The sequence below is a fragment of the Mustela nigripes genome, chromosome 5 (assembly GCF_022355385.1).
Source record: "Mustela nigripes isolate SB6536 chromosome 5, MUSNIG.SB6536, whole genome shotgun sequence".
In the NCBI taxonomy this organism is placed as follows: Eukaryota; Metazoa; Chordata; class Mammalia; order Carnivora; family Mustelidae; genus Mustela; species Mustela nigripes.
The window spans coordinates 62025651-62049242 of NC_081561.1; the positions used below are offsets into that span (position 1 = coordinate 62025651).

The window sequence follows — 23592 nt, forward strand, 5'->3', positions numbered from 1 at the left end:
TAATCTCATAGATATGAGTCTTTGGAGGGGTGTATAGTCTACAAATATCTTTTCCTACCCTGTGGCTTCTCTTAATTTTCTTCAAAGTGTCTTTTGATGAACAGAAGTTTTAAATTTTAATGTCGGACCATTTATCAATTTTTATCTTTCAAAATGAAGTGTTTTTGGAATCCCTTTTAAAGAAATCTTTGCCTATCCCAAAGTTATGGAGATATTCTGCTTTTTTCTGACTTTACAGTCTTATCTCTCACATTTGTTTCTACAATCCATCTGGAGTTCATTTTTGTGTATGCTGTGAGGTAGGGGTCAAGATTCATCTTAAAAATATTGGCTAATGCCATCTTGACCTATGACCCCATCCACTCCCCGTGAAAGACCTACTTTAATCAAGAGGGGCTTTTGTATCCAAATGTGTCCTCTCACAGCCAAATTCAGAAGCAGTTCTCTGGGCCTCTGTGAAGGGGCTGAGGCAGAACTCTCAATGTGGGAGTTCCTGAAATGTGCTTGGTCCACCTCTTCCAAGGGAAGTGGCCGGACTGTGAGGAATAGGGGACACGGGGACAGAGAGATGAAGCATCTCCACCCCTTTCAGCTGGGATTCCATTACCCATTGAATTGGGAGATTTAGAGATGCCTAGTGGAACCCTAACTCCAGTGTTCCAAATCAGAAGTCTGGAACTTTCTGCTTTTTCTGCCCACATTTATTTACTCAACAGATGTCTGGTTGCCTACTCTGTACTGGCCAGTGATCACTGGAGACACAAGAGTGGACAAAATGGACCGCCAATCCCACTCTCACGGACCTTACATTCTGGTGGAGGGAGAAAGGCAATGAAAACATAAATAATGGGCGCCTGGGTGGCTCAGTGGGTTAAGCCGCTGCCTTCGGCTCAGGTAATGATCTCAGGGTCCTGGGATCGAGTCCCACATCGGGCTCTCTGCTCAGCAGGGAGCCTGCTTCCTCCTCTCTCTCTCTCTGCCTGCCTCTCTGCCTACTTGTGATCGCTCTCTGTCAAATAAATAAATAAAATCTTTAAAAAGAAAAAAAAAGAAAACATAAATAAGCAAAATACATAAGGAAATGTATGAAGGAAGATAATTACTATGGAGACAAATAAAACAGGAGAGAGGGACTGCAAGTGCTGGGTGGTTAATTTTAAGTTGGATGGTCAAGGAAGGAAGGCATTATTATTGAGAAAGTGACGTTTAAGCAAAGACCCAGAGAGGCATGCAAACATGGGGTAGGGGGAGAATTCTCAGTAGAAGGGACAGTAGCTATAAAGTCCCAGAGGCAGGAAATGGTTGCATAAGTGATGGAAGAGCTGAGAAGCCAAAAGGAATTTTGAAGCATTTTAGCAGAAGTCCCTATCAACCCTAGAGAGACAGAAGGAGGAAGCAGTGTTCTGGAACCCAGGGAGGGGACTGATCACCCAACAGAAGCTACAACTGGGGGGGGGGGGGTTCTGTAGGCCAGCAGCTGGAGGAGATGTGGCTGGAGACAATACAGGGGATATAAATATTCTGATTTTCCTCTTCCTCCCACCCTCCAGTCTCCCATCATTGCCTCCTCTTGGCAGAACCTGTCCAGCAGCCAGCTGATAGAATTACTGGTTGAAGCAGCCTGGGGAGCAGCCCCCCAAGATACAGTGCAGTGCAAGGAAGTTGAGAACCAGCCTTGAAAGTGGACTCTCCAGCAGCAAAATACCTCTTCACACCTACTGAAGAGCTATAATGAAAAAGATCAATCAAGCCAAATGTTGGCAAGGAACGCTTTTCCATAACTAATGGTGTGTATGAGAGTAAAAGTGCTTGGCACTTTTGGAAAACTGCTTGGCAGTCTCTGATCGAGTTGGATAGACACCTACCTATGACCCAGCCATTCTATTCCCAAGGATATATATGCCCAAAGAGAAATGAGAAGCTATGTCCACAAGAAAGGCTTGTCCTAGAATGGGAACAGCAGCACTGTGAGTAATTGTCACAACAGTGGAAACAACCCAAAGAGTCCACCAACAGGAAAATGGATTAAACTGTGGTTAATTCATACAATGGAATATGCATTAAAATAGAAACAAACTACGGCTAGATGCAAGGACATGGATGAATCTCCAAGACATCATGCTGAGGGAAATGGGCCAGCGTAACTGAGGAGAAACTGCGTGACTCCATGTCAAGTACAAAGACAGGCAACACTCATCTGTGGTCATCAGGGAGGAGTGCCTGGCAAGGACACCAGGGAGACTTTCTGGGATTGTGGAAAGGCTCTTGACCTTGATCTGGGTGTTGATAACACAGATATATTTGACAAAACTCATCAATTGTACTTCTAGGATCTGCGTATTTCCTATTCTATGAAAATGACACCTTAATAAAGGGAGAAAATGTAACACAAATAAAAGACTTAGACCTTTGTCTCCCTTCCTCTTCCACCAGCCCAGCTCAGGTGCTCCTTGCAGGGCTGTGGCCGTCTCATCCCTCAGCTGTCCCCATCCATGGCCCCTGCAGCTCTCCCTCCTTCTCAACCCCCGGTCCCCTGGCAACAGGGGCAGATCCATCTTGCCGAAGCAGCTGTTGGGGACAGCAATTACCTCAGGACCTGGCGCCCAGAGTGCCCAGTTTAAATCTCAGCCCTACCTTGTCCCAGCTGTGTCATTGAGTTGAGCCATGTCACTTCTCCTATCATCTGAAAAATGGGCTAACAAGACCTTCAGAGGATTGTTTGGGAAATGCAAATGAGGCAGAATCAAGGAAAGAGCTTCTGGAAACGGGAATTCGGCAACCATATGTATTGCTTATACCACTCAACCATGGTTCACATGGTTCACAGCATGGTTCATAGCAAGGGCCCGACCCCCACACAGTTGAAAATCTGGGTATGACCCCCCAAACTTAATTACTGATAGCCTGCTATTAACCAGAAGCCTTACCAGTAACACGGTCGTTTCATACACTATCTTTACATGTATCACACATGTATTCTTACAATGAAGTAATCTAGAGGAAAGAAAATCTTAAGAAAATCATAAGGAAGGAAGAAAACACAGAACTGTACCATGTTGAAGAAAATCTGTATTTAAGTGGACCCATGTAGTTCAAACCTGTGTTGTTCAGGGGTCAACTGTATTTAAGAACTTTCCATGGCTCTTGGGCAGCACTGGGGCAGACTGGATCATTGGTCCAATTCTTTCCTCCTGGTAATAGGATTCTGCACCCATACTCTGTGTCACGTGACTCCACTTTCCCACCGGGCTGATGGCGGGCTTGGTCGCCTGACTGGTAATGGCATGTCAGTGGATGTGAGCAGAGCATAGGATTAAAAATGTTTGTGCTGTTTGGCTTGGTCTCTTGAACCTCTGTGCTTGCTGTGCTGGCCCAAGGAGAGCGTGGAGTGGTCTTGAGCCCAACCCACAGTCTGCGCGGAAGAAAAACAAAGCCTGTTGTAAACCATGGAGTGCTCATGTGATGGGCTAGGCAGCATTTCTGCGGTAATGGCTGACTAATGTAACCTCAAGGTCATCCCTACGAAGTCTCCATTCGCTTACCTCTCCAGCCCCACTTCCAACAGCTCAGCTCTAGCCAAACCAATCCGTTCTGCATCCCATGAAACTTAGCATTCCCTGTCACTCCCACTCGCCTCACTTAATGTGCTGTTTTCCTTTCCTGTCTTTCCTCTCTCCCGAATGCCGAAGGTTTCCTCCCTCCACTGCTCCAGTCTCTATGAGTCTATACCAGCCATGCCTATCCTTCAAAAGCAATGGGAGTCCCACCTCCCTTTGGACGCTTTCCTTCACTGCCCAACCCACCTGGCCCAGGGAACCCTCCCTCTGTTGAGCCCATGCAGCCCTTCCAGTCTATGTCTATCATGGCATGCTGAGCATCCCACGAAACATCGGCTTCATCTTTCCAAATGAAAGCAGTGTCCGTCATCTGCCTGTAGCTTAGGAGTTTCTGTTCCCTATGGAATTGCTCTTTGGGCGATACCTGCTGGTGAAGGAAGAAATGAACCAACGAGGGGCACCTGGGTGGCTCAGTGGGTTAAAGCCTTTGTCTTCGGCTCAGGTCATGATCCCAGGGTCCTGGGATGGAACCCTGCATCAGGCTCTCTGCTCAGCAGGGAGCCTGCTTCCACCTCTCTCTGCCTGTCAAATAAATAAATCTTAAAAAAAAAAAAAAAAAAAAGAAATGAACCAACGAGTGTAACTTGCCTCTGAACACCCAACTTCCCTGAAGTTCTGATTTACAAGTCTAGCTCCAGGGCCCTTCTAGCCAGGGTGGAGAAAAGGCGGTGAGTACCACCCACCCGGCATGACGGGAGAGGGCACATCTGCCCCATGGAGTCAAGTGGAAGAGAAGACTCTTCTCTTTCCCTGTCCCTATCTCATTCCTATCTGTGGCTCTATCTTACTCGCTGGCTGTGATGACCTCCCAGACTGCGAGGGAGCAACAGTGCAGTTGCAATCTAGACCGTCTTACTAATCTCGGTTTTCATCTTCGTGTGGGTGTCCAGTGCTTTGCATTGTTGCTCAATAAATAAACCAGGCTCTGTTCAAGTGTGATTGGAAAATGATTTTATACTTGGCAGTTGGGGGTCCTGTCTTCCTGAGTTTAGAAAAATTAAAAACACTCCAACACCAGTTATTTTGGGTTTGGGGTGATGATGGCAAATACCAGCACCTTTGGAGAGTTAAGGGGTCAAATGGCAGAACTCAGCTGTTTGAAGGGGTCTTCTGAGTGGACTTGGGGCATGTGTTAGAAAGCCCCTCTTCAGGGGCACCTGGGTGATTCAGTCGTCGAGTGTCTGCCTTTGGCTCAGGTCATGATCCTGGGGTTCTGGGATCGAGCCCCCGCATCGGGCTCCCTGCTCAGTGGGGAGCCTGATTCTTCCTCTCCCATTCCCCCTGCTTGTGTTCCCTCTCTCTCTGTCTCTCTCTCTGTCAAATAAATAAAATCTTAAACAAAAAAAAGAAAGTCCCTCTTCAGAAAGTTCGCCATACTCACATAACCACCGAATGACAAAAACTTTGGGCTAAAAGGCCCTTCTTTCAAAGCTCAAGCAGTTGTTGAAAGAGATGCAAACACCCACCTGAGTTCCCAAGAACTTGGCTGGGTGATATTCCAGGCAACAGGCAGAGGAGAAGAACATTTGCTCAAGGTCAAGTTCCTAGAGCTGGGCTGGTGGCTGAGTGGGAGCTCCAGTCTAGGTCCAGAGATGGGCCAGAGAAGGGCAACAGAACAGGGGTAGGTTTCAAGACAAATGTTCCTCATTCTGTACTTTCAGCTGAGACCCTGGGGCATAGAGAGGTTAAGCAGTACCTTGAGCCCCCCTATAGATTCCTAGGCCTCATAGAGGCAGGAAGGAGGAGGTGGGAGAATCTGCTCCAGAGCCAGGCTGTGATTGCCCTGTAGGGTGGGGCTGGGGACAGAGGAAGGCCGGGAAGAGAAGCCAGGAAAGGGAGTGTGGGGAGATGGGCCCTGAGAGAGTCTCAGCATAGATGTGCTTCCAGCCCGCTCTGCAGGGAAGCCCAGGTCTCCCCAGGGCTTGGTGGCAGGGGTCCAGGGGTAAGCCTTCTGTGTGGGACGGGACTGGGCCAGGATAAAGGAGGAGGAGGAGGCAAGTGTTGAATTAAGGAGTCATAACTCCCGGGGAGTGACCCGGCTGCTCTGTGGGGCCCACCTGAGCCCCACATCTTCAGGATTTATGCAGTTGCCATGCGTCCTTGGGGCCCTGCCTCCTAACTCAAGTCATGGGGTTATTTATTCCTGCTAGCATCCACTGACAGAGCTGAACTCAACTCCAGCTAGCCCAGAGCACACAAGGGAGCGAGCGGGGGCCTGGGGACAGGGCAAGAGCGCTGTGCATGGGTACGGACAGACACACAGACAGACACAGACCAAAATGGCCCATAATCCCACCCCCTTCACCACAACACAAGCCAGCAAGTCCCAAGCTAGACCCGAGTGCCCAGACCCTGGAGAGCCTAGGGGAATTGTGGAGGTTATTTTAAGGTTGTTTCCATATCCTTATCTCCCCGCCCCCATCCAACAAACAGTCAGACAGAAAAACAAACAGACCAGAGGCCCCAACTGTTCTCATGGAGAGGCAGACCCTCTCCTCCCTTCCCCCATCTCTGGACTCTTCCTAACCTTAATTCTTCCAGGGAGGGCCCCATGCTTCTGTTAACCTCATCTAAAGCGGGAGAACCCTATTATGCGTTCTGAAAAATTGCTTTCCCCAGTTACTTTCTCCTGCCCCAATTTCCAGGAAGGCATTGGCAGGGCCTTGGCGAGGATGGGATGGGGCACTGGCTGGCCAGGTGAGCCCCAGTGTGTCCCAGCCAGGCCCTACATCCTGGCCATTTGGGTCAGAGATCCCAAGTGGAACTTTTTTTTTTTTTTTTTTTTGCTGTAGACTGATTTGTGTCCTCTGTATGAGAAACGCCCAGAAACACTCAATTCTGTTTTTTGCAGAGAAGGGAACATTACAAAGAGTCAGGAAGGCTAAAGCAGGATATAAGAGGTCCATAATGGGAGTGGCCTTTTGTGTGTGCCAGTCCCCACGGGGGGTGGGGAGCTGCAGAAACAGAAATGCAAGACTGATTAGTCACCAGATGCTGCCGTGTGTTTACCTTGGGGACAGGCACTGTCCTATGCACCACACAGTAACAGGGTGACCTGACCCCCTGGTCTGGCCCTCTGGGAGCTTCAACTCTAGTTGGGAAAGAGAAAGGAGGGGGTAGGTGTGGCTGGAGCAGGGTGGGGGAGGGAAGAGGGACCCTAGACAGAGATGGAGAGGTGGGGTTCAATGCATAGTGGGGTTTGTAGGCTCTTACCAGTTCAGATTTTACTTTAAACAAAATGGGAATGGGGGATCAGAGGGTCCCTGGAGGCCCTAGTCTTGTAGAGGGTGGAAAGGAACATCTGAAATGTGGAGGCCACAGGAGGTCTCTTATGAGCTGGGGTTCCTGTGAGGGGTGCAGTGTCTAACTTAGGGGGTGGGGGAACAGGGACTCTCTCTGTTAGTCTCTGTCAAGGGGCTCAAATGCAGCCTATAGGCCTGGTCAGACTTCCCCTCTCCTCCCCTTCTCTTTTCTATTCTCTGATTCCTCACTTCCCTCCATCTTTCCACACTCCCCATCTGGCCTTCCAGGTGCCAGGCAGCCTCTGCCTCCCCATCTGACTCAGGTCAGGGCCTTAGGAGTTCTGGATCAGGGCTTTTAGGCCCTGTGGACACCCATCCAGCAGAGGCAGCCCAGGGCACAATGGAGACATGACCCCAAGATTCATGAGCCTGCCAAGCCCTGGTCTGAGGACAGGAGACCTATCCCCCATCTGGCAGCCCTGCACCTCAGCCTCCTCCCACCCCCACTGCTCTCCAGTTGCTTTAGGCCACCCCCTCCTCCGTTACCCCTATGCAGGCCAGACATTCTCAGGCCAGAGCTCTGAGCTGTAAGAAAGACCAAAGAGACCCATTAGACAGTCTATCAATCTATCCAACAATCAGTTCGCCAGAGGGGCTGGGACAAAGCTCCAATGGAGAAGCTCACTAATTTGGAGAAATTGTGGATGTTTAATCAAAACATCCTTGATCTTCAGGGGGTGGGGTGGGGGGAAGTGTTCTTCAGGAATTTATTTGGGGTTTTTTGTGTTTTCCCATGCAGAAGGGCAGGAAGCAGGGTATTGTAGCTTGATCGTCTGGGGAGGGGGCTAGTGAATGAGTGGGAAGTCCCTGTCTTCTTCCTCATCCTTAACTCTCTTCTTCCAGTTCAAACGGTGGGGGCAGGGAGAGGGGCAAGTCCCCTCGCTAGGCCCTGAGGGTTAGTGTCTTGGGTTCAGCCCAGTGCCTGGAGGACCCGGAGCCCTTGGAGGATAAGAGAAGTCCCAGCCTGCCTCATTTCTGCGACTCTATCCCTTCGTCTGTCTGTCTCTCCTGACTCCATTTCTCCATTTTCCCAAGAGCCTTCTCCAGTCCCCAAAGGATTAGAACAGGAGGGGACAGGGAAGTCATAAGCCACTGGGGTTCCAGGAAGCCCCAACAAGTGACCAGGATCTGAAGGCGGAGCAGGAGCCAGGTGTCCCAGGGCTCCACCCCTGAGCCTTTCTGGACCTACTCCAGCGCCACCACCCCCACTGTCCTGAACAAAGCTGGCAGCCAGGCCTCTAAGAAGCCCTCTGCAAAAGCCTGGCGTGGTTTCCGTCCCAACCCTCCCGCTTGGGTCCACGCAGCTGTCCTTTCCCCTGGGCTGGGGCCTCGTCGCCAACCCCCCCTCCCTACCGCCCCAACCAAGCTCTTCTGCCCTCTTCTGCCCTCTCCTCTGCGCGGAAGCATACATCACAGTGCGATCCTCCAGCGGAGGGACTCCTGCTGCGGGTTGAGGAACTGGCGGGCTCTGGAGCTCAGGACACTGCAGGTCTTGCTCCTCCGCGCAGCACTGCGCCCCGGCCTTGAACTACCTGGCCCAGCGCCGCCCCCCCCCCCCCCTGCCGGACATTGCAGTGCGTCCCCGTGCCCTGCATGCCACACTGACCCGGCCTTGCTTGCCCCCTCTTGCTTGCTGCGTGGCGCTAGGGGGACCCCTGGACTTTCCAGGTTAGGAAGGGAGGACGCTACCTCTTGCCTGAACTGGGGGTGGGGGGAGGATTGTGGGGCCAGAGGCGCCTCGCACAGCGAGCACGCAGTGAAATGCTTGGCCTCTGTGCCTTCTAAGCTGGGTTTGCAAATCCGGGAAGGTTGGGTTGTGCTTGGGGAATGCAGTCTGCCCCTTGCGTTGGAGATGAGGGTGCTCAGAGACACTCCCGCCAGAGCACGGGAGAGCACCCTTCCTTCCCCGAGGCCATTAACTCGGGGTGCTTTCACTTTTCTCCCCCTGTCGCTGGAGTCCTTCTTTTCCTCCGCCTCCTCCTGCTTCCACTCCTCTCTCGCTGTCAGCGCCTACCTGCTTTCTTTGTCTGTCTATCTGTCCCAATGTCACCGTCTCTCTCCCTCACTCGGGGTGTTTATTTAATTGTTTTCCTGAGCTCTGTGGCGGGCTCTCCTTGCCGTCAAACTCTGCCATCCCCACTCTGCCTGTGTAATTTAAAGCTATAGTTAAATTATGACTTCTCCGGACCTGTTGTGGCACCTTCGCCTAAGCCTAATTAAATGATCACATCCATTCTGAAGGCAGCTCTCTTCTCCCCTCCAACGTTAATTACAACATAAGAGGCTTTAATGGCCCGCCTCACCTCCAGCTCCTGGAAAGAAAGGTCAGGCGATTAATTTTCGTCATTAATCTTTTCCCAATGTGGACACTGTGCTGTCACCGGAGCCTATTAAACCCCCTTGTCCCCCCTTCCAGCCTCCATCGCCCCTCACCCCCTCCTCCTTGAGTGACTGCAGAGAAGGAAAATATTTAAGAACCACTTTGTCTCTCTGGCTCCCCCCCTTTCCTGGAGACAGCTTCTCCTTGGGGGTCTTAGGGGTGGGATAAGGGGGGGTACCAAGTTCATTTCCCAGCAGCTTTGGAACACACCTCTGAAGACCGTTCACGTCTAAAATGTTATGAATCCAGGAGTCAGGCTGGGAAGCTGAGAGCTGGGTCTGTGGCATTCCATCCCTCCTGGGGGCAGGGTGGGGGGGCGGTTGGTGGCTCTTGCATTTGTGTGGAGGTACAGAGAGGAGGACAGGACCGTCACTTGGCCATTCTTGCACTTGGATCGTCATAATAAAAAAACAATAAAGAATGTGTTGACATCCAGGGTCCTATGGTCTAGAAGTGACAAATTTTTCTCCAGTGATCTGGATGCCAACTGTTCCTTTACTCAGACCTCCCTCTCCCTGCCACTTGAGCCCCATTTGCTGGGGGATAATCTAGATTTCTGCAGTACAGAGGGCTGAGGAATGGCTAGCTACTCCCTCTGGGGAAGCTGATTCCAGACCCATCCCTTAGGAACTGGATGCCCGCCCCCCCTCCCCCCGGGGTAATGATGTCCCCAGGCTCAGTGGGGAGGACCAACTGCAAGGTAGAGGGGGCCCTGTTGGTGAGGGGACAGAGGGGATTCTGAGAATGTGCTTTCCCAGCACCCTGAATTCCCACAGCAGGACCAAAAGGGGGAGAGGAGGAGTGCAAATAGGCTCTTTGCAGACAGCTTTTATACCAATCCCAGAATTTCTTTGATTTAAAACTCTAATCTAGAAGAGGGTCCCTGGGAAGCTGAGTGGTGAGGCTTGGCCAGGAGGTGCTGAGAACTGAAGAAGGGTGCAGGTGTGAGACAGCCAATACCACTTGGCTCTGTCGTTGCTCTCTGCGGGGGGGGGGGGGGGGGGGGGGGGGGGGGAGGGCAGTGGGGTGTGATTGGGATGTCCTAGGGACTGGTCAGTGGGGTGAGCAGGATTAAATGACAAGACTGGAGGGGGTGGGGTTTGCAGGAGGGTGAGAATCCAAGCACTTGACTTCGTCAGCTCTGCTGGGCAACAACACTCCTTACCCCCCCAGGAGTCAGTGTCATGCCCCTGAAGTGCTCCCTGGTGGGGGGGTCATATGGTCTATCCGAGGAGACAGAGCCATACACCTTTCTATGTCCTAAGATATTTGAGAATCCCTCTGGATGGCCTTGCCTAGAACATAGACCCGGCACCTCAAAGACAGCTGGATTAACAATCCTTCAAACCCTGGAATCCCAGGGCTGCAGGGACATCTAGAACTTCTAGCCCCAGGTAGAGAGATGCTAAGTTGTGGTGGGGGGCGGGTCATGGGAATCTCACAGGAGCAAAGGACAGCATGGCCACAGCGTTCACTGGCCCTAAATGCCCAGTGATGGACTTAGGAGAGGCCCTTTTGGGAATCCAGCTGAACCTCTGCAACACCTCCCGGTTCTGTACTGGGGCAGGGGGAAGATGGGGCAGTTTGCAAAAGGGACCTGGAAGACTCTACCGATGATCAGAACTGTTCTGTGTCCAACCAGGCTGGGTATGCCCGAATCACTGGCTTTGGCAGAGAAGAAACTTCTAGGAAAATCAAGAATGAGTTGGCCAGGGCCCAGGAGGCTTGGAGTCCTCTGACACAGGCCTTCTTTCTAGGAAAGTGTCCCCTCTCCCCTCCACCCACCCAAACCTGACTTCTATGGGCATCTGCCACAAGGTAGGTGGCTGTCCCTTCCTGTGGCCAAGGGGTGGGGGAGATCCTCCCCATCCAGAGTCAGCCCTTGCCCTGACACCCCCCCCCACCCCCAACTCTACCTCAAGGACATTGGGGACATCACGTCCACAGAGCCCTGCACAGCCGGATAATAATAATTAATAACCATTAGGAACAATAAGGAGAATACCAGTGCCCAGTCAGCCCAACGTGCAGCCTCGGCTTTTTCCTTTCTTCCTTTTTTTTTTTTTTTTTTACTTTAATGAAAACAATGATTTGACTTTGAAGAAAGTGACTTTTTTAAAGTGAAAGCTGGATTGAGTTCCTCAGCTGCCCCCTCCCCCTTGCCATCCCCTTTCCCTTCAGAGCTCCTCCTCCCATCATGCCCCCCCCATTTCTCTCTCTCCCTTTTTTCTTTTTCTTTTAATACTCTGCGTTCTATCATGCAAATCCCCTTTCAAATTATGAGAGTATTAGAGCCATCAACGGTAATGTCACCGCCACAAAATGAGAGTGGGGACTTAAGCACCTAACGAACAATGAAATGTGCGAGCCCTGGGACAGGACAATTAAGAACTGGGCTTAGCCAGCCAGGGAAATTTATTGCTATCAAATCCATATTTCTATTTTCCCCCTGAACAGTAACCTATTTGAATATGATTAAAGGGTTTCATTACGGCAGAGAGAAAGGCCCGTGTCCCGCGGTTCCTGGTGAGCTCACAAACACAGGCTTGGAGCCGGGGTGCCCCTGTGAGGATATGGGTGGGGGAAGTGGTGGGGGGAGGTTGTGGAAGACCCAGGGGTCCAGAAATCCAACATTAAGGGGCTGGCTCCAGGTAGAGAGGGTCTGGTGGAGGAGGTGGCTAGCTAGAAATGAGACCTGAGAGTCTCTGGTTCTCTGACTCTCTGCAGAAGGTACCAGAAGGATCTTTAGCAGATGGGGAGACTGAGGCACTAAGAGGTTGAGCAACTTAGCGAAGGTCACTCAAATGAGATTGAGAGCGGTGGATCCAGGATTGGATCTGCAGCCGGCGCTCACCTCCCTCTGCTCCTTGCCTCCCTCCCTCCCGCCTGCCCTCTTCCCTTTCTCCCCCCCCCCCACATGCATTGCCCCCCACCCCCCAAGTTCAGTCTGATAAAGATACGCTAGAAACAGGAGAAACCATCCGGGCTGGGTGTGGAGATGAGCCCAGACAGAGGAGGCCGAGAGCAGCATGGCCCAATGTCAAGGAGAGAGGCGCCCATGACCAGTCCCGAAGGGGTTCAGGACAGGTTCAGAGGGACCGCTGTGGGCTATGGTAGCTGCAGAAGTCTCTGCTATAACACAAACAGATGGCAAAGGATTTTTCTACCCCAGAAGTCTGCACATTATCACCCTGCCCTGCTGCAGAGCCTTAATAAGATCCGGCCGTTACTCCTTCCTGCTTTCTCAGTGGCACCTAAACCAATAACGATCACCAGATCACCAGAACGATGCCGGTGATAACCACACCACTCCCGGGCATGTGGGGAGCGCTTTAGCTGCAAAGGGCTTTCACACCCCTGTTCTTGTCAGATCCTTGAAATGACCCTTTAAAGGTGAGCAGGGCTGATGGGGGAAACCCGGAAAGGTTAAACAGCTTGTCCAAAGCCACACAGGTAACCAATAACAGAGCTGGGACTGGCGCCCAAGGCTCTAATGTTCATGTTCACACACGTGTGATGTCCGGCGGGGGCGGGGGCGGGGGCAGGGTCCTGCTGCACGCGCTCTGGCCCAGCAAACCACTCCCAGCTCCCCACTTGGGGGCAGCTGCCTTCTTGCTGGAAGCCCTGAGGAAAAGAACAGCGGCCTAGCCAGACAGATCAGCTGCACCAGCCCTGGTGGTGGGAGGGTGACAGATGCCGTGTGGGATCACCCTCACGCACAACACAGGCTCACAGCAGCCGGGAGAGAATCATACAGGGTGGGCGGCAGTTCAGTGCTAAATTGTGTGGTCCTGAGCTGGGAGGAGGCCGAAGCGGGCCTTGAGACTGAGGATCTGGAGGAAGAGTGCTGGCCTCCCGAATGGGCCCTGGACTGGAGGGAGACCCCTGAGAGGGGATGGCCCTCAGGGGCTGGGGTTCTGAGGACGAACAGGCTGAGCGGCATGACTGGGCTTGGGGTTCAGGTTGGAGCTTCTCCAGCCTTTGGCTTTTGGTCTCACTCCTCTGACGCTGCCCTTTCTCCCCTCTGGGACAGCCCTAGGACTTCATACCTGGGATTTCTAGAGCCCGCAGTCTGGCACCCTGGGGAGCTGATTCAAGGGAAATTACTAATGCTTGGATCTGCCTGGGCCATCTTGGGGCACCTGAAGTTGGATCCTCACCAGGGCGGGGCAGGTGGCATGCGAGGGGATGGCCGAGGAGGGGAGATGATCCTTTCTGGTACCCAGCAGCATCATTCCAGAGCCTCTTTCTCCTCCTTCCTGCCCATCTTGAAGTAGCTTCCCCCATCGGCAGCCCCTCCCACTGGACTCTCCAGAGTCTGCTTCTTCTGTCACTTACTCTTCCGACACCCTGCCCTACCTTTGTTCAACAGACACCTACTAAGCTCATGCTGGGGATGTAAAGGTATTGCCCACAGCATCCTCGCGGTCAAGGAGCTCCCTTCTCTTGGAGAAACGCGCATGCACACAGCAAAGGATCGTGACCCGAGGGCCAAGGGATGGACTCCAGTTGGGCATAACCACCCTCTAAGGCAGGCAGGGCAGATACTGTTCTCGCTCGAGAGGGAAGTGAACAGAGGCTCAGAGAGCCCAACTGAATGGCCCCAGAACCAAACCCCTGCCACTGGCCAGGCCACCTGGCATTTCTATCCCTCCCTGTTTCCTTTTAGTCCTTCCTTCCCTAAAATCATCTAATCTCAATATTCGATCTTGGCCTCTATTCTTCTACCCACCCAGGGGTGTTGCTTAAAATAGTGAGCCCGTACACTAATTAACAAGAATGGACACGCTGGTCAGAGCCATGGAGCAGGGTCCTGAGGCCCCCTGCTGGGCTGGGTGCCAATGTTTAGTTGCTGAATCTTGGGGTGGTCCGGCAAATCCCAGGACAGTGTCTAGGATGGTGGGGAGGGGAGCATTGTATGGACCAGAGACAATGACTATTAACTAACCAGTATAGAGACTTGAACAACCAGCACAGGCGCACTGATATTCATAGCACCTAACTATCAGGATGACGTCCATTCGTCTGTCCGTTGGTCCGTCTGTATGTCCACCCATTCATCCATGAACCCCATCCATCCCTAAACCCATTCTACCCCAGTCCCCCTACTGGTACACTCTGTGCACCGTAGGGCAGCATCTGTGATATGAAAGACAAGCTTCCTTCTCTCTAGGAACTTACGCTTGAGTTAGGGAACCAGGATGGACCCACTGGAATGTTCAACAGCCCAAGAGGTATCTCAGGGCTGTGCAGGATGGGTTGCCTAGGGAGTGCTACATGCCTTAAGGGTCCACAGCAGACAGAGATCACATGGTGGGGGAGGCCGGGGAGGCATGCAAAACAAGGCTTTGAATGAATGATAAATCTCCCAGCTTCTCCTTAGCCCAGCCCCCTGGGGGCATCACATGTTCTTTCTCCATCCCCGATGTCCAAGTCTGAATTTTGGTTTGTTGTTGGCCTGCCCATGCTCTGTCTCAGAAACTAGAGAGCAGGGTCTCAGATGCTGAGGATGATGCTCTGTGCTCCCATCCTGACATCTTCAGCGGCCCTGTTGCCTCCTGCAGGGAAGGAGCCAGTCCATAGTTGGGTTCCCAGATCCCTCCCCCACACACTTCCCCCTTTCCTCCCCCTCTAGTTCCTTCCTGGGGCTGTCAGTTTAATGGACAGGTGTTTAATTCCAGCCTGTCAGGCGCCTGGAAATGCCAGCATCACTGCACATCAGTTTGCCGAGTTTGCTCTTAAAAGAACAGCGAGAAGCTGAACTCTGCTATCTGCCGCTCGACCCTCTCTCTCTTTGTCTCCCTCTCGTCAGGCAGATGTGCCTGTACCCTTCTTCCTGATGTTTTCCACCAGGGCAGCTGAGCTCAGGGAGCCTGGCAGAGGATGGAAAGAGCTTCTCCGAGTGCCTCGGATGGAGAGCGGGTTCCCAAGTGCTAGGTGTCATCAATTATGTCCCTGGCACGTGCTGGGCCTGCTTTTTAACTATTAAAATCATGTAATAGCTAAAGCACACTGTTCCTGCAGCCTCAGGGCAGAGAAGCAGCTGTCAGCTTCCCCACACTACATCAGCTGCTTCTCTCCTCTGTACCAGCCCGGCTCATGCCCGAGCCAGAAACTCTACGTTCATCTCTGGCCTGGAAAACACATGGAAGCCTCCCCAGGCATCTGCCCAGAGAGCTCCGGAGCCCTGGACATGGGGCGGGGGTGAGGTGGGGTTGGGGGGAGTGGGTCACTGCAGGGTCCAGAGTTCACTGTGTAATGCTACCCCCAGTAGCACTTAATGCACAGCTCCTCCCTCAGGTGTCAGGGCTGGGGGAGGGACAGGCCAGAGGTCTGAAAAGGAGGACGTATTTTCTTTGGTGGGTAGAGATGAAGCCTGAGGCATTGGGTCAGAAGTGGAGGCCTCTGGGACCTATCGACTGTCCAGTGGACAGAGCTGGACAGCCCAGTTCAGGCAGCAAAGGCAGTGAGTGGCATCTCGGAGGGCCGTGGATCTCATGCTACCACATAGCTTCCCTCTACTTCTCCTGCCCTCCATGCCCACTTCTCTCCTTGCTTATCTATCTCTTTTTGCTTGGACACCTCCTACCTGTCCCCACACTGGACCTCCACCCCACGCACATACCCCAACAAGGCATCACGGTTCCTAACGAAACGGAACCACTGCCAGATGAAATATATTACTATTAAATACTTAATTCTTCTAGTGAGCAGAGAGCAGGCAGTATGAATACGATTATTAAAGAAAATTACTTTGGCTGATCAGATATTTCTGCATACTAATTTCTGACCCCTCTTCCCTCACTCCCGCTTCTCGTCCCTCAGAGACCAGGACAGATAAAATTCCATCACAAATAGCTGATTACCGAGGCTTGCATTAAAAATCACATTTTCCCCCCTGCCTCTCTCTCTTGTGCTTTCTCTATGCTGATGTCCTTGCTGGAGAAGGGGTGTCCCTAGACGGCAGCAACCGCCGGACAACATCCAGAAAGACCCTATTCTCTGCTTCTCCTCTTTTCTCTCCTCATTTCTCCAAAATCAGCACAATCACTATTCCAACCAGTTCCCTACATGGGCAGAAGATCCTGCAAGTGTCAAGGACCCTGCTCTCAGCCTCTCAAACATCTTACCCTAGCCTCCTGCTCCAGTGTTCTGTGAAGAACACAGTGGGAATGCCCATCAACCAAGATGGCTGACTTTGCACCTAGTGGGAATGTCCGGCTCTAAGAGGACAGGAAGTGTGACCAAAGACCCCGCCCCACAGGGAAGGGACTTCCTAACTTCAGAGCTTCCTGATTGATTGAGCTTTAGGCCTCTTTGTAAACACCTGGGGGACGCAGAAGGAGGGAACTCATTCGTTTACTAGTCAAAGCCAGACACCTTTATGTGTGTATGTAGATGTGTATGTATAGTTCCAATGTCTAAGTCAAAATAACACTTGAACATTCTATGCCTTGATTTTTTCATCTGTAAAATGGGAATAATAGCAGTACCTACTTCATATGATTGTTGTGAAGATTAATAAATTAATATACAAAAAGCACTTAGAACACTGTCTGGCACTTGTACCATGTAAGGGTTAGCTATCATTGCTATTATTGTTATAGATATTCTATATAATTTAAAAATGTGCACTCCACCTGCCCATGAATGATTCCTCCCTGTAATTCCCCCCCATCAGAAGGAGTTTCTCCAGGCTTCTTTCCTAGATTCTCACCTGGCTTACTTCAGTTCTCAGTACCTCCCAAATCCCCTTCACAATGACCCCTCAATCCCACTTGGAGCTCCCCCAGCCTCAGTTTAGGCCACTGGCACCAAGGCAATTACCAGGGTTCTGGCAATCTGGGGGAAGTGAGGGGAATGCGCTAAAAATACACCCATTCCCCACAATCCTATAAGCCTTCAATTTACCTGCTTTTATAAAAAGATGCTTCCTTAGGTGTCACCGGTAGAAGGTATAATTACAGCCTGGGAATGTTAATTCCCTTGCTCCTGATATGCGGATCACTGCTCTGCGGGGCTCCTGTCCTCCTCAGAGCCTTGGGAGGGGAGATGGGCAGGCAGCCCGGAGGAAGTCAGGGGGTGGGAGGCTAGCAATGCCTGGCCTGGGGACCTGCAGGAACTCAGCGTCAAATCAGAGCATGCTGGCTGGAACAGTGTGTGTGTTTTGGGAAGGGTGCCCTCTCATACTTGGTGACTCTCAGGGACTCCTTGGGGACCTGGGGCTGGCGAGGTAGACACAGAGGACCGAAGTCCTGACAGCCTTGTGGAGAAGTGAGAACCCTGAGTTCCTCTGGCCTGCCTGTCTCCCTGTTTCCACCCTGTCCCCTTTCAGTCTGTTCTCAACACAATAGTCAGAGGAATCCTCAGAAAACCTGATGTAGAGTTTCTTATCTCACTCGCATCAACAGAGTCCTCAAGGCTCTACCTGTCCCCCCTCCCTGCTGTATTTCTCTCCTCAGCCCTCAGCCTCACCTACCACTGTGTGTGTTTTACTTCTCTGTTTTGTTTTAGTGTATATCCCTCACTAAGACAAAAACTCCACGAGAACAAGGATCTTCCGTCTGTTTTGTTCCCAGGGCTCAGAACAGTGCCAGGCATAGTAGGAGCTCACTTAAAGTTCGTGCCTGAAAGTGCCTTTTCAGGAAGGATTCCTGAGCAGAAGGAAGAGCAAGTGCCAAGCAGAGGTTCAGGAGGGCCCCACACATTTGGGAAACATGGGTGGTTCTATATACTTGGTGCTCAAGGTGCTCATGGACAAGAGGAACAGAAGGGGTGCCTGGGTGACTCAGTCAGTTCAGCGGCTGCCTTCAGCTCAGGTCATGATCTCAGGTTGCTGGGATCAAGCCCCATGGCAGGCTCTCTGCTCAGCGGGGAGTCTGCTTCTCTCTCTCCCTCAAACCACCCCCGCCCCAAATAAATAAGTAAAATCTTAAAAAAGAAAAAAGAAAAGGGGAAGAGCAAGGACGGCATAGCATCTGTCTATGGAGAGGGAGAATAGGAGAGCTGCCATGATTATATTTGTGTTTCTGGAAGATCCTGGGGCCTGGGGAGTGGATTAGAGCTAAACAGGACTGGAGACAGGAGGACCAGGAAGGAGGCTGCAGGAGGGAGAGCTTGAGATCCTGGACCAAAGCGGGGGTGGCGAGCCTGCTGATGAGTTTTGAAGAGAGGCATGGGGTTCTGGAGTGGTAAGCAAGGGTGGGGAGCAGGCCTCCTCCCCCTTCACCGAACAGGTCTTTCTGTTCTCCAACCCCAGCCAGGCTGTCCCCAACTCTTTCCCTCTCAGTCATGGCTCAGCTGGATCCCTGCCTCTGGCTCCAGTTCCTCCATATCACACTGATGTCCTTTGAATGACTGGTGTCCCTCATTGGCCATTGTCCTCACTGCCTGTCCTGTTTCATCAGGGCTTTTCCTGTGAGCTTCTTTTCTTTTTTCCTAAAGACTTTATTTATTTGAGAGACAGACACGGGTGCAGGGGGAGGGGAGGCAGAGGGAGAGGAGAAACGGGCTCCCGGTTGACAAGAACTTGACATCCCAGGACCCCAAGATCATGACCCGAGCTGAAGGCAGACGCTTAACCGACTGAGCCACCCAGGTGCCCCTCTTACGAACTTGAGGGTAGGGATTGTGGCATGCCGATTGCAAGTCTGACAGAATTGCACAATGCTTTAGGGCCTGGCCCCCCGCTTTTTCTTCTTTTTTTAAAGTAAGCTCTATGTCCAACACGGCAATGTGGGGTTTGCACTTACCACCCTGAGATCAAGAGCCTCATCCTCTACCAACTGTACCAGCGGAGCACCCCTAGAGCCCTGGACTTTTGCCTCCAGATGTCTTGGGTTTAAATCCTGACTCTCCCACTAATTGACTTTAGGTAAGTTACTTCCCCATCTGTAAAATGGGAATAAAAATATCACCTTGAAGGATTGTTCTAGGGATTAACTGAGTTAATGCTCCTAGTAGGGATTAACAAAATGTAAGGGGCTTTCCTCAGTTCCCACAGTGCCTTGTTTCTCTGTAAATATCTAGCTGATCCCGTCAGGATGCTGAACCTCTGTGACTACAAGCACTTTGTGGGCAGGCAGGAGCCAAGCCCAAGGCAATCCCTTGACATAACCTCAGCTATTATTAAATAAACACGGGCTGAATGCTGCATGACTAAACACTTAATACATTGAATTCAACCAAAACTCAGATGCCAAAGAAGAGAGTCCTAATCAAGCCAAACTGACCATGGTTCTTCCCAGAAATTCCGGTGTCCTGGGGGAACTCAGACAGAGGAACTTCTCTGGAAAATGGTGGACCAAGTTACCTGGAAGAGGCAAGGTAGGCGGGGTCCTTTTGTCACACCCTTCCCCAGAAAGGAGGAGAGGAGGTCGGAGCCTCAGCTCAGGCCCCGCCTCAGGCAGGGTGGGTACAGCCTGCGGAGAGACCTGAATCCCGAGGGAGGTGGCTCCCTTGCTCCCAGCCCGGCTCTGGATGGAGGATTCTGGGATCGGAGGCAGGGGTGAGGCTCGGCCTGCTGGGCCCTCCGGGGAGCTGGCAGGCCCAGCCACGGCGGAGCACTAGTCCCAAGACTATATATACACAGGACCGGAATGTTTATTTTTCCTTATTGACTTTCTCCAAATAAACCCCTGGCCAGCAGAAAGGGGCTCCCAGCAGCAGCTGTTTACCCAGTGTTTGTGATAAAGAGGCTTCTCCATAGCAACAGGTGGCAATGGGCAGCTCTCCGAGAACACGGGCAGGGCCTGCAGTGGGGCTGTGTTTACTCGGAGGGGAAGAAGTAGAGGCAGAGGAAGAAGGGAAGGGAGGGAGGGAGGAAAGGAGGGAGGAGGAAGCGCGAGAGGAAGGATAGGAGGAAGGAAGTCAGACCAGGAGCCTGAGGGCTGGCAAGTGCACAGAAGGGGAGACCAGGAAGGAAGGCTCAGACAGAGTTTGGTGGGTTCTGTCCTCGGGGACCCTTCCGCCTGTGAGCTCCCGGTGGGCCCGGAGGAGGGACGGGCTGGCAGGTGATGTGTAGAGGGAACTGTGGCCTTGCTGGGTGTGGGGCAGCTGTGAGCAGGAGCACCTTGCACAGGAGCCACAGAACGTGGGCTGGTGTGACCTAGGGAAAGTGTGAGTCCAAGTAATTGGCTCATTCAGTTGCTGTGTGTGTGTGTGTGTGTGTGTGTGTGTGCATGCATGTGCACATACCGTGTTCTTCCTCGCTGGGTAAGGAGGCTGTGTTAATTTCCCAGCACTGCCGTATTACCACAAACCTGGTGGTTTAGAACAACACGGATTTATTCTCCTAGAGTTCTGGAGACTGGACGTCTGAGATGAAGGTTGAGGTAAGCTTCAATCCTTCTGGAGGGCTCAGAGGGATGCAGCCCTCTTTCTGCCCCCATCATCCCATGCCGTTGTCCCAAGTGTGTCTCTGCGCCTAGGAGTACATTTCGCTCCTGAAAGGATGCCAGTCACCAGATTTAGGGCCAACCCTTATCCTACTCCAGCAGGACGTCATCTTAACCAGATGTACATCTGCAAAGTCCCCATTCCAAATAAGATCCTAGTCACGTGTACCAGGGGAGAGGACTCAAACCCCTCTTTTTGGGGAACACAAGTGCCCACCATGGGCAGGGACGGCTGTCAGTAAAGCCTGGGTGATGAATCCACACACAAGACTCTTGGGAAGCAGAAAGCTCCTCCGTGCACTCACCAGTCCCCCTCCTGTCCAAGAACAAGGTGGTGGTTCTGGGTCAGGAAGGAAGCCCAACTGTGTTGTTTGGATGCAGTCCTCAAAGAGAGGAAGAGGACTTGAAGCGTCAGGAGTGGTGCCTGTGTCCGTGTCTCACACCCTTAGTTGTGTGACCCTGGCAGGTTCCTTCTTCCCTCAGCGTTTCCATCTTCTCGCCTGTCCAGATAATATGCACCCTCCCCATGGGAGGTGGTGAGAATCATAAGGCTCTTGGCACGATCCCTGGCATCTAGCAGGCACAGCTCTAAGCATGAGCCATTTTTATGATTTTTCACAGGCCCTGGCTTTTCCATCAGAAGCACATGAGACCCGCTTGGGAACATCACCCTGGGGTGACAGCCACTCCTATAGACCACAGCCTCTGTTCCTGAGGTCAGCACAGGAACCCGGGTCCTGGGGGGCACAACTGGCTGTGGGTACAGCCCTGGTGGGGTCTGTCCCAGAGACATGGTGTGGGAGAGGGCCTCGGTAGGGGTCTTCTTGCTGGGGCAGGGCTCCCTGCCTCTGGCAGGCAGAGGCACCCCTTGGCTGCCCTCCAGTTCACCAGAGGAGGTTTAAGCCAGCACCCGAGTCCACTCAATCCTCCAGTAGCTGTAGGGTGTGAGGGGAGCTGGTGTAGACACACACACACACCGCATAGACTTCCTCCTATAGGTAGCCACAAAGACTTGAACCACATGGAAATGCATCTCCAGTCCCAGCAGTGCTGGGACATGACAGCAGTGCACAGCACACGGAAACCCAAATTGATTAGCTCTTGTGCAAATCTTTCTTGAACACCTACTATGCTCGATGAACTCTTCTAGTCCCCAGAGAGACAGCAAGGGACAAATCATGGAGATTACCTTTTAACTAGAGAGACAGTAAGAAGAACGAATGGGGAAATCATATCGTACATGAGAAGAACTTTAGTACTTTGGAGAAAAATGAAGGATGGAAAAGGGAAAGGAGTGTGAGGAGTCTGAAGTCTGAACCGGGCCCTTTCCTCCTTCTTGGGGTCCCCTCTCTCTCCTAGGGCCGGGGCCTGAGCCAGAGCCCCACAGCCCCAATCCTGCCACCCTCCCTGCACCGTGGTGTGGGCCAGGGACGGTGGCTAGAGGCGGACATTTGCCCCGTGGCTCCAGGCCTGGCTAATGGGGCAGAGCCTGTGTCACATGCCAGCAGCTGGCGTCCGCGTTGGGGCGGGCCAGCGCTCCCCCGAGATCTGTTGCTCTCTAACTACAGCGTGTCATCCTCCTCATTACTATTCTAATCCTCATTACAGGGAAATGTCCTCGCACTCAAACACAACAACCACGCAGCGCTGTTACACAGCTCCGTGGGGAGACAGGGCATTTTTCTGGAGCTGCCGGCAAGAACAGTCAGAGCAGCATGGGAGGAAGAGTTGATGCCTTCTGGAGCTTCTTGCTGGGGGTGCAGCCCTCCTCGGATGTCAACTTCTTCTCTTTTCTGTCCTCTATTGTCGTCCTTTCCAATGAGAAGGCAGCTGAGTGTTTACTCCAGGCTTGCGCCTGCCGCTGGCTGAACCAGGAGGACTCAGAGCCCAGCCCTGCCCTTTGGTTCATTTGTCTCGGTAGCAAGGCACCTGCCACAGTGCTGGGCACATAGTAGGTACTCCATCAGTGCTGCAGGGTAAGGGCAAGCAGGGCAGGGGAGGAACAGGAAAGAATGCAGAGTTTGATGGAGATAGAGCATGGCTTCTTTCCCTAGGCCCCTTGGTGGGTGAGGGAGGACATGGGGAGGCTGAGATAGGCAGCTTCCCCATCCCCACTGCAAGGATCTGTGCTCTTCTGGAATCCTAGTCCTTGAAGTTCCACCATTGAGGAGTAATTCCCTTGTGCCTAACAGGACCTCATCCTTTGCCCACAGTTCTTATTTAAAAAGGCACTTGTTCTGGGGCAACTGGGTGGCTCAGTTGTTAGGTGTCTGACTTTCGCTCAGGTCATGATCCCAGGGTCCTGGGATCGAGCCCCGCATCGGGCTCCCTGCTCATTGGGAGGCCTGCTTCTCCCTCTCCCACTCTCCCTACTTGTAGTTGCTCTCTTCCTGTCTCTCTCTTTCTCTCTGTGTCAAACAAATAAATAAAATCTTAACAACAACAACAAAAGCACATTGTTCTCCCTGTGGAAGAGATTGAATGTGCTGACCCGTGGTTTGCTGTTGAATGACCTTGGGCAAGTCCTCACACGTTTCTGGGTCTCTGTGCTCTGGTCTGGAAAATGGGGCTATGACACATGCCTGCCTTGAGTTTGTTGTGAGGATTAAGTGAGTGACCCTTTCTAAAGCACTTAACAAGGTCCCTGGCACCTGGTGACCGTGTGTGCAGATGGTGTGCATCTGACCTGGTGCAGATGGTGTCCGTGTGTGAATCGGGGGCATTTCCCTAACAGGATACATCACGGGGGTGGACCAGTAAAGGAAGATCCTGTGACAAGAGAGGAGAGTCAAGGGAGTCAGAACCTCAGGCACCTGGGTGGGCTTGGGCCCGGGGACAGGGCACTGTGAAGACAAGGAACAGGGCCAGGGTTTGGGGACCCAAGACTGGGGAGAGGG

The 23592-nt window shown here is 52.3% G+C and overlaps 2 long non-coding RNA genes across 3 annotated transcripts; one reads left to right on the forward strand and one right to left on the reverse strand.

Annotated features, from left to right (window-relative positions):
* Positions 1-3096: 3096 nt before the first annotated feature.
* On the reverse strand, positions 3097-8431 carry LOC132017296 (uncharacterized). The gene is made up of 4 exons (XR_009404223.1): positions 8329-8431; positions 5084-5197; positions 3982-4156; positions 3097-3412 (listed from the first exon to the last, which is right to left on the reverse strand). It is a non-coding gene; the product is annotated as an uncharacterized LOC132017296 (long non-coding RNA).
* An 11705-nt stretch (positions 8432-20136) lies between these two features.
* On the forward strand, positions 20137-23126 carry LOC132017297 (uncharacterized). Of its 2 annotated transcripts, none has more exons than XR_009404225.1 (4): positions 20137-20271; positions 20540-20632; positions 21317-21411; positions 22304-23126. It is a non-coding gene; the product is annotated as an uncharacterized LOC132017297 (long non-coding RNA). The 2 variants fall into 2 exon arrangements; XR_009404224.1 differs by having other exon boundaries at positions 20137-20240.
* The last annotated feature ends 466 nt before the right edge of the window (positions 23127-23592 follow it).